Below are 11,118 nucleotides of genomic sequence, written 5' to 3'. Positions count from 1 at the left end.
AGGGCCTTTCACTCACTCACCGCAGGCAGGTAGGTGGTCTTTGTCTTCTACCGACTCCTCTCCGACCTTGCTCCCCCAGCTCTCTCTGTGCGCTGTCCCTCAAATATTCCTACAGGTCGCACAAGATCTGCCTGCAACCCTCTTCTGGTTAAACTGCCAAAATCTCGGCTCTCTGCTCACTTTCACTCCTTCATTCCTCTTTTCTCCCACCTCTGGAACAAACTCTAGCACTCTCTTCAATCCCAATCCTCCCTCCAGGTCTTCAAAACACCTGTTCACGACCATCTCCCCCATCCAAAACCTTGATCTTTTCTACCCCCTGTTAAAACACCCCAAATCCGACTCTTTCAATCCCCAACTTCTTTGCTGAAATTCCTGGTAGTGTTCATTTCCTTTATACCGTGTACCCCTCCCACAGATCTCCCGGTGTCCCTGTTCTCTACTGTTGTGCTTGTGTGCTTCCCTCTCTCTCCCCCTTCCTTTATTTATTGTATGTTCTGTGTGTCTGTGCATGTTTTCGTGTGTAATGTGTTCGCTCTTACACGAGCCTCAACTCTGTATACAAAAAATGCAAACAACTAATTAACCCCTGTCATTTTCGTCACCCCACCACACTCTCTCGGACTCGTCTCTGAGCCTCACCTCATGTGGGGGAGGGACAGGATAAAAATGACCTCTGACTGACACATGTTACTGCCCTACTCTAATACCAAAATAATTAAAGTGCTGTAGGTGCAGTCATGGTACTATTCTATCTCTCAGGATCCTACCTTCTCACACACATCAGTCCATATGCACATTCTCATTGGTTCGATACCGCATTTCAAAATAAACTAGAAAGCATTTGAAAATGCAAAGCCTGCCCGCATCCATTTGTAAATATGTCTTCTTTTTCCACTTCTACTTCGTCTTCTTCCGTTAACTCAACATAACGAAAACAGTACCAAATGCAAATTGACGATTTTATGCAGACTTGACCTTTAAGCTTTAAATGTAAAAACAAAAAAAAGCTTATAGCTTTTGATTGGAGATCCAATTCAATGTACCGATATGCAAATTCTCTAAATTTCAGGTCATTCGGATGAAAATTGACAATTTTATGTGACGCTGACCTTTGACCTTTTGATCTAAAAAAAACAATCAGCTTGTAGCTTTTGATTTGGTGATCCAATTAAATGTAGCAATATGCAAATTGTCTAAATTTCAGGTCATTCGGATGAAAATTGATGATTTTACACAACCTTGACCTTTGACCTTTTGATCTAAAAAAACAATCAGCTTTTGATTGGTCAACCAATTCATTTACCCAATATGCAAATTTTCTCAATTTCAGGTCATTCACATGAAAATTGACGATTTGATGTGATGCTGACCTTTGACCTTTTGACAAAATTCTCAATTTGTCTTCATGTTATCATAATATAGCTTTGTTTAAAATTTGATGACGACAGCGACCCACAGGCAACTCGTCAGCTTCCAGCTTTTGATTGGTGTGTTGTTAGGGTTAGGGATATATTATATTGTGGATTTGCTAAACAATATCGATATGTATTAACATAAGGAATTATACGATTTTTATTGATTATTGTTGCATTTGTATACAACAAACGTAGTTATTATTCCACTTAACCTGCTTTTTCCACTAATACTAAATCCACCCCTAATTTCCTAATAGTTAATTAAACATCAGGGAAAACGTTTTTTGATCGATTAATCCACGTGACAATACTTTCTTTCCTCGAGGTGGCACATTCGCTTTACCCTGTGTTTATCACCACTCACAAGGTGATGTGTTTTGTCGGCAAAGTGAGATCCCGACCTCGGTCTCATCTAGAAAGATTATGAACCACGATTGGTCTCTCGTTAACTCTCATCTCTCGTGATCTCAGGTTGCATTTGTTGCATGACCTCATGAAATTTGGGGACCCTGGGCACGTGCCCTGTGTGCCCATGTGTTAATCCGCTACTGCGAAGGGGTGGGACCAGGGACCCGGCGTTGCCCGGCAACGCCAGGTACCTTTGCTTGTCATAAATAAACACAGCCACCAATAATAAAAGAGTTCAGAATCCCTACTCCAAGGTCAATGGACGAAAGGGCTACACTTGGTCATGAGGAGCAGCAAAAGTTAATGAGGGCAATGCATATCCTACCCCCTCTGAGAGGAAAGTGTCACCATGATGGTGCACCTAAAAACTAAAAAGTGATGTAAATCAGGAAGGAATATCTACAGATTTCACAAATGGAATCGGGGAGGAATATCTACAGATTCCACAAATGGAATCGGGGAGGAATATCTACAGATTTCACAAATGGAATCGGGGAGGAATATCTACAGATTTCACAAATGGGATCAGGGAGGAATATCTACAGATTTCACAAATGGGATCAGGGAGGAATATCTACAGATTTCACAAATTGAATCGGGGAGGAATATCTACAGATTTCACAAATGGAATCGGGGAAGAATATCCACAGATTCCACAAATGGAATCCGGGAGGAATATCTATAGATTTCACAAATTGAATCGGGGAGGAATATCTACAGATTTCACAAATGGAATCAGGGAGGAATATCTACAGATTTCACAAATTGAATCGGGGAAGAATATCCACAGATTCCACAAATGGAATCATGGAGGAATATCTACAGATTTCACAAATTGAATCGGGGAGGAATATCCACAGATTTCACAGGAGGAATATCTACAGATTTCACAAATTGAATCGGGGAAGAATATCTACAGATTTCACAAATTGAATCGGGGAGGAATATCTACAGATTTTACAAATGGAATCGGGGAAGAATATCTACAGATTTAACAAATGGAATCGGGGAAGAATATCTACAGATTTAACAAATGGAATCGGGGAAGAATATCTACAGATTTCACAAATTGAATCGGGGAGGAATATCTACAGATTTTACAAATGGAATCGGGGAAGAATATCTACAGATTTAACAAATGGAATCGGGGAAGAATATCTACAGATTTTACAAATGGAATCGGGGAAGAATATCCACAGATTCCACAAATGGAATCAGGGAGGAATATCTACAGATTTTACAAATGGAATCAGGGAAGAATATCTACAGATTTAACAAATGGAATCGGGGAAGAATATCTACAGATTTAACAAATGGAATCGGGGAAGAATATCTACAGATTTAACAAATGGAATCGGGGAAGAATATCTACAGATTTAACAAATGGAATCGGGGAAGAATATCTACAGATTTAACAAATGGAATCGGGGAAGAATATCTACAGATTTAACAAATGGAATCGGGGAAGAATATCTACAGATTTAACAAATGGAATCAGGGAAGAATATCCACAGATTCCACAAATGGAATCAGGGAGGAATATCTACAGATTTTACAAATGGAATCAGGGAAGAATATCTACAGATTTAACAAATGGAATCAGGGAAGAATATCTACAGATTTAACAAATGGAATCGGGGAAGAATATCTACAGATTTCACAAATTGAATCGGGGAGGAATATCTACAGATTTTACAAATGGAATCGGGGAAGAATATCTACAGATTTAACAAATGGAATCGGGGAAGAATATCTACAGATTTTACAAATGGAATCGGGGAAGAATATCTACAGATTTAACAAATGGAATCGGGGAAGAATATCTACAGATTTTACAAATGGAATCGGGGAAGAATATCTACAGATTTTACAAATGGAATCGGGGAAGAATATCTACAGATTTAACAAATGGAATCGGGGAAGAATATCTACAGATTTAACAAATGGAATCGGGGAAGAATATCTACAGATTTAACAAATGGAATCGGGGAAGAATATCTACAGATTTAACAAATGGAATCGGGGAAGAATATCTACAGATTTAACAAATGGAATCGGGGAAGAATATCTACAGATTTAACAAATGGAATCGGGGAAGAATATCTACAGATTTAACAAATGGAATCGGGGAAGAATATCTACAGATTTAACAAATGGAATCGGGGAAGAATATCTACAGATTTAACAAATGGAATCGGGGAAGAATATCTACAGATTTAACAAATGGAATCGGGGAAGAATATCTACAGATTTAACAAATGGAATCAGGGAAGAATATCCACAGATTCCACAAATGGAATCAGGGAGGAATATCCACAGATTTAACAAATGGAATCGGGGAAGAATATCTACAGATTTAACAAATGGAATCAGGGAAGAATATCCACAGATTCCACAAATGGAATCAGGGAGGAATATCTACAGATTTTACAAATGGAATCAGGGAAGAATATCTACAGATTTAACAAATGGAATCAGGGAAGAATATCCACAGATTCCACAAATGGAATCAGGGAGGAATATCTACAGATTTTACAAATGGAATCGGGGAAGAATATCTACAGATTCCACAAATGGAATCAGGGAGGAATATCTACAGATTTTACAAATGGAATCGGGGAAGAATATCTACAGATTTAACAAATGGAATCGGGGAAGAATATCTACAGATTTAACAAATGGAATCGGGGAAGAATATCTACAGATTTTACAAATGGAATCGGGGAAGAATATCTACAGATTTAACAAATGGAATCGGGGAAGAATATCTACAGATTTAACAAATGGAATCGGGGAAGAATAGCCACGGATTTCACAAATGGAATCAGGGAGGAATATCTACAGATTTCACAAATTGAATCGGGGAGGAATATCTACAGATTTCACAAATTGAATCGGGGAAGAATATCTACAGATTTAACAAATGGAATCAGGGAAGAATAGCCACGGATTTCACAAATGGAATCAGGGAGGAATATCTACAGATTTCACAAATGGAATCGGGGAAGAATATCTACAGATTTAACAAATGGAATCGGGGAAGAATATCTACAGATTTTACAAATGGAATCGGGGAAGAATAGCCACGGATTTCACAAATGGAATCAGGGAGGAATATCTACAGATTTCACAAATTGAATCGGGGAGGAATATCTACAGATTTTACAAATGGAATCGGGGAAGAATATCTACAGATTTAACAAATGGAATCGGGGAAGAATATCTACAGATTTTACAAATGGAATCGGGGAAGAATATCTACAGATTTAACAAATGGAATCGGGGAAGAATATCTACAGATTTCACAAATGGAATCAGGGAGGAATATCTACAGATTTCACAAATTGAATCGGGGAGGAATATCTACAGATTTAACAAATGGAATCGGGGAAGAATATCTACAGATTTTACAAATGGAATCAGGGAGGAATATCTACAGATTTCACAAATGGAATCAGGGAGGAATATCTACAGATTTAACAAATGGAATCAGGGAAGAATAGCCACGGATTTCACAAATGGAATCAGGGAAGAATATCTACAGATTTAACAAATGGAATCAGGGAAGAATATCTACAGATTTAACAAATGGAATCAGGGAAGAATAGCCACGGATTTCACAAATGGAATCAGGGAAGAATATCCACAGATTCCACAAATTGAATCGGGGAGGAATATCTACAGATTTAACAAATGGAATCAGGGAAGAATAGCCACGGATTTCACAAATGGAATCAGGGAGGAATATCTACAGATTTCACAAATTGAATCGGGGAGGAATATCTACAGATTTCACAAATTGAATCGGGGAAGAATATCTACAGATTTAACAAATGGAATCAGGGAAGAATAGCCACGGATTTCACAAATGGAATCAGGGAGGAATATCTACAGATTTCACAAATGGAATCGGGGAAGAATATCTACAGATTTAACAAATGGAATCGGGGAAGAATATCTACAGATTTTACAAATGGAATCGGGGAAGAATAGCCACGGATTTCACAAATGGAATCAGGGAGGAATATCTACAGATTTCACAAATTGAATCGGGGAGGAATATCTACAGATTTTACAAATGGAATCGGGGAAGAATATCTACAGATTTAACAAATGGAATCGGGGAAGAATATCTACAGATTTTACAAATGGAATCAGGGAAGAATAGCCACGGATTTCACAAATGGAATCAGGGAGGAATATCTACAGATTTCACAAATTGAATCGGGGAGGAATATCTACAGATTTTACAAATGGAATCAGGGAAGAATATCTACAGATTTCACAAATGGAATCAGGGAAGAATAGCCACGGATTTCACAAATGGAATCAGGGAGGAATATCTACAGATTTAACAAATGGAATCAGGGAAGAATATCTACAGATTTCACAAATTGAATCGGGGAGGAATATCTACAGATTTAACAAATGGAATCAGGGAAGAATATCTACAGATTTCACGAATTGAATCGGGGAAGAATATCTACAGATTTTACAAATGGAATCAGGGAAGAATATCTACAGATTTTACAAATGGAATCAGGGAAGAATAGCCACGGATTTCACAAATGGAATCAGGGAGGAATATCTACAGATTTTACAAATGGAATCAGGGAAGAATATCTACAGATTTAACAAATGGAATCGGGGAAGAATATCTACAGATTTTACAAATGGAATCGGGGAAGAATATCTACAGATTTAACAAATGGAATCAGGGAAGAATAGCCACGGATTTCACAAATGGAATCAGGGAGGAATATCTACAGATTTCACAAATTGAATCGGGGAGGAATATCTACAGATTTTACAAATGGAATCAGGGAAGAATATCTACAGATTTCACAAATTGAATCGGGGAGGAATATCTACAGATTTTACAAATGGAATCAGGGAGGAATATCTACAGATTTCACAAATTGAATCGGGGAAGAATATCTACAGATTTTACAAATGGAATCAGGGAGGAATATCTACAGATTTTACAAATGGAATCGGGGAAGAATAGCCACGGATTTCACAAATGGAATCAGGGAGGAATATCTACAGATTTTACAAATGGAATCAGGGAAGAATATCTACAGATTTTACAAATGGAATCAGGGAAGAATAGCCACGGATTCCACAAATGGAATCAGGGAAGAATATCTACAGATTTTACAAATGGAATCAGGGAGGAATATCTACAGATTTTACAAATGGAATCAGGGAAGAATATCTACAGATTTTACAAATGGAATCAGGGAAGAATAGCCACGGATTTCACAAATGGAATCAGGGAGGAATATCTACAGATTTCACAAATTGAATCGGGGAGGAATATCTACAGATTTTACAAATGGAATCAGGGAGGAATATCTACAGATTTCACAAATTGAATCGGGGAGGAATATCTACAGATTTCACAAATGGAATCGGGGAAGAATATCTACAGATTTTACAAATGGAATCAGGGAGGAATATCTACAGATTTTACAAATGGAATCAGGGAAGAATATCTACAGATTTTACAAATGGAATCAGGGAAGAATAGCCACGGATTTCACAAATTGAATCGGGGAAGAATATCTACAGATTTCACAAATTGAATCGGGGAGGAATATCTACAGATTTTACAAATGGAATCAGGGAGGAATATCTACAGATTTCACAAATTGAATCGGGGAGGAATATCTACAGATTTCACAAATGGAATCGGGGAAGAATATCTACAGATTTTACAAATGGAATCAGGGAGGAATATCTACAGATTTTACAAATGGAATCGGGGAAGAATATCTACAGATTTCACAAATGGAATCGGGGAAGAATATCTACAGATTTCACAAATGGAATCAGGGAGGAATATCTACAGATTTCACAAATGGAATCGGGGAGGAATATCTACAGATTTAACAAATGGAATCAGGGAAGAATATCTACAGATTTAACAAATGGAATCGGGGAAGAATATCTACAGATTTCACAAATGGAATCGGGGAAGAATATCTACAGATTTCACAAATGGAATCGGGGAAGAATATCTACAGATTTTACAAATTGAATCGGGGAAGAATATCTACAGATTTTACAAATTGAATCGGGGAGGAATATCTACAGATTTCACAAATGGAATCGGGGAAGAATATCTACAGATTTCACAAATGGAATCGGGGAAGAATATCTACAGATTTTACAAATTGAATCGGGGAGGAATATCTACAGATTTCACAAATTGAATCGGGGAGGAATATCTACAGATTTTACAAATGGAATCAGGGAGGAATATCTACAGATTTCACAAATTGAATCGGGGAGGAATATCTACAGATTTCACAAATGGAATCGGGGAAGAATATCTACAGATTTTACAAATGGAATCAGGGAGGAATATCTACAGATTTTACAAATGGAATCAGGGAAGAATATCTACAGATTTTACAAATGGAATCAGGGAAGAATAGCCACGGATTTCACAAATTGAATCGGGGAAGAATATCTACAGATTTCACAAATTGAATCGGGGAGGAATATCTACAGATTTTACAAATTGAATCGGGGAAGAATATCTACAGATTTAACAAATGGAATCAGGGAAGAATAGCCACGGATTTCACAAATGGAATCAGGGAGGAATATCTACAGATTTCACAAATTGAATCGGGGAGGAATATCTACAGATTTAACAAATGGAATCAGGGAAGAATATCTACAGATTTTACAAATGGAATCAGGGAAGAATATCTACAGATTTAACAAATGGAATCGGGGAAGAATATCTACAGATTTAACAAATGGAATCGGGGAAGAATATCTACAGATTTTACAAATGGAATCAGGGAGGAATATCTACAGATTTAACAAATGGAATCGGGGAAGAATATCTACAGATTTAACAAATGGAATCGGGGAAGAATATCCACAGATTTAACAAATGGAATCGGGGAAGAATATCTACAGATTTTACAAATGGAATCGGGGAAGAATATCTACAGATTTAACAAATGGAATCGGGGAAGAATATCTACAGATTTAACAAATGGAATCGGGGAAGAATATCCACAGATTCCACAAATGGAATCAGGGAGGAATATCTACAGATTTAACAAATGGAATCAGGGAAGAATATCTACAGATTTTACAAATGGAATCAGGGAAGAATATCTACAGATTTAACAAATGGAATCGGGGAAGAATATCTACAGATTTAACAAATGGAATCGGGGAAGAATATCCACAGATTCCACAAATGGAATCAGGGAGGAATATCTACAGATTTTACAAATGGAATCAGGGAAGAATATCCACAGATTCCACAAATGGAATCAGGGAGGAATATCTACAGATTTCACAAATTGAATCGGGGAGGAATATCTACAGATTTAACAAATGGAATCAGGGAAGAATATCTACAGATTTAACAAATGGAATCGGGGAAGAATATCTACAGATTTAACAAATGGAATCGGGGAAGAATATCTACAGATTTAACAAATGGAATCGGGGAAGAATATCCACAGATTCCACAAATGGAATCAGGGAGGAATATCTACAGATTTTACAAATGGAATCAGGGAAGAATATCCACAGATTCCACAAATGGAATCAGGGAGGAATATCTACAGATTTTACAAATGGAATCAGGGAGGAATATCTACAGATTTTACAAATGGAATCAGGGAAGAATAGCCACAGATTTTACAAATGGAATCAGGGAGGAATATCTACAGATTTCACGAATTGAATCGGGGAGGAATATCTACAGATTTTACAAATGGAATCAGGGAAGAATATCTACAGATTTTACAAATGGAATCAGGGAAGAATAGCCACGGATTTCACAAATGGAATCAGGGAGGAATATCTACAGATTTTACAAATGGAATCAGGGAAGAATAGCCACAGATTTTACAAATGGAATCAGGGAGGAATATCTACAGATTTCACAAATGGAATCAGGGAAGAATAGCCACAGATTTTACAAATGGAATCAGGGAGGAATATCTACAGATTTTACAAATGGAATCAGGGAAGAATAGCCACAGATTTTACAAATGGAATCAGGGAGGAATATCTACAGATTTCACGAATTGAATCGGGGAAGAATATCTACAGATTTCACAAATGGAATCAGGGAGGAATATCTACAGATTTTACAAATGGAATCGGGGAAGAATAGCCACGGATTTCACAAATGGAATCAGGGAGGAATATCTACAGATTTTACAAATGGAATCAGGGAAGAATATCTACAGATTTTACAAATGGAATCAGGGAAGAATAGCCACGGATTCCACAAATGGAATCAGGGAAGAATATCTACAGATTTTACAAATGGAATCAGGGAGGAATATCTACAGATTTTACAAATGGAATCAGGGAAGAATATCTACAGATTTTACAAATGGAATCAGGGAAGAATAGCCACGGATTTCACAAATGGAATCAGGGAGGAATATCTACAGATTTCACAAATTGAATCGGGGAGGAATATCTACAGATTTTACAAATGGAATCAGGGAGGAATATCTACAGATTTCACAAATTGAATCGGGGAGGAATATCTACAGATTTCACAAATGGAATCGGGGAAGAATATCTACAGATTTTACAAATGGAATCAGGGAGGAATATCTACAGATTTTACAAATGGAATCAGGGAAGAATATCTACAGATTTTACAAATGGAATCAGGGAAGAATAGCCACGGATTTCACAAATTGAATCGGGGAAGAATATCTACAGATTTCACAAATTGAATCGGGGAGGAATATCTACAGATTTTACAAATGGAATCAGGGAGGAATATCTACAGATTTCACAAATTGAATCGGGGAGGAATATCTACAGATTTCACAAATGGAATCGGGGAAGAATATCTACAGATTTTACAAATGGAATCAGGGAGGAATATCTACAGATTTTACAAATGGAATCGGGGAAGAATATCTACAGATTTCACAAATGGAATCGGGGAAGAATATCTACAGATTTCACAAATGGAATCAGGGAGGAATATCTACAGATTTCACAAATGGAATCGGGGAAGAATATCTACAGATTTCACAAATGGAATCGGGGAAGAATATCTACAGATTTTACAAATTGAATCGGGGAAGAATATCTACAGATTTTACAAATTGAATCGGGGAGGAATATCTACAGATTTCACAAATGGAATCGGGGAAGAATATCTACAGATTTCACAAATGGAATCGGGGAAGAATATCTACAGATTTTACAAATTGAATCGGGGAAGAATATCTACAGATTTCACAAATTGAATCGGGGAGGAATATCTACAGATTTTACA

The sequence above is a fragment of the Myxine glutinosa genome, chromosome 8 (assembly GCF_964187855.1).
Source record: "Myxine glutinosa chromosome 8, kmMyxGlut1.1, whole genome shotgun sequence".
In the NCBI taxonomy this organism is placed as follows: Eukaryota; Metazoa; Chordata; class Myxini; order Myxiniformes; family Myxinidae; genus Myxine; species Myxine glutinosa.
Note: the sequence above shows the minus strand (reverse complement) of the source record.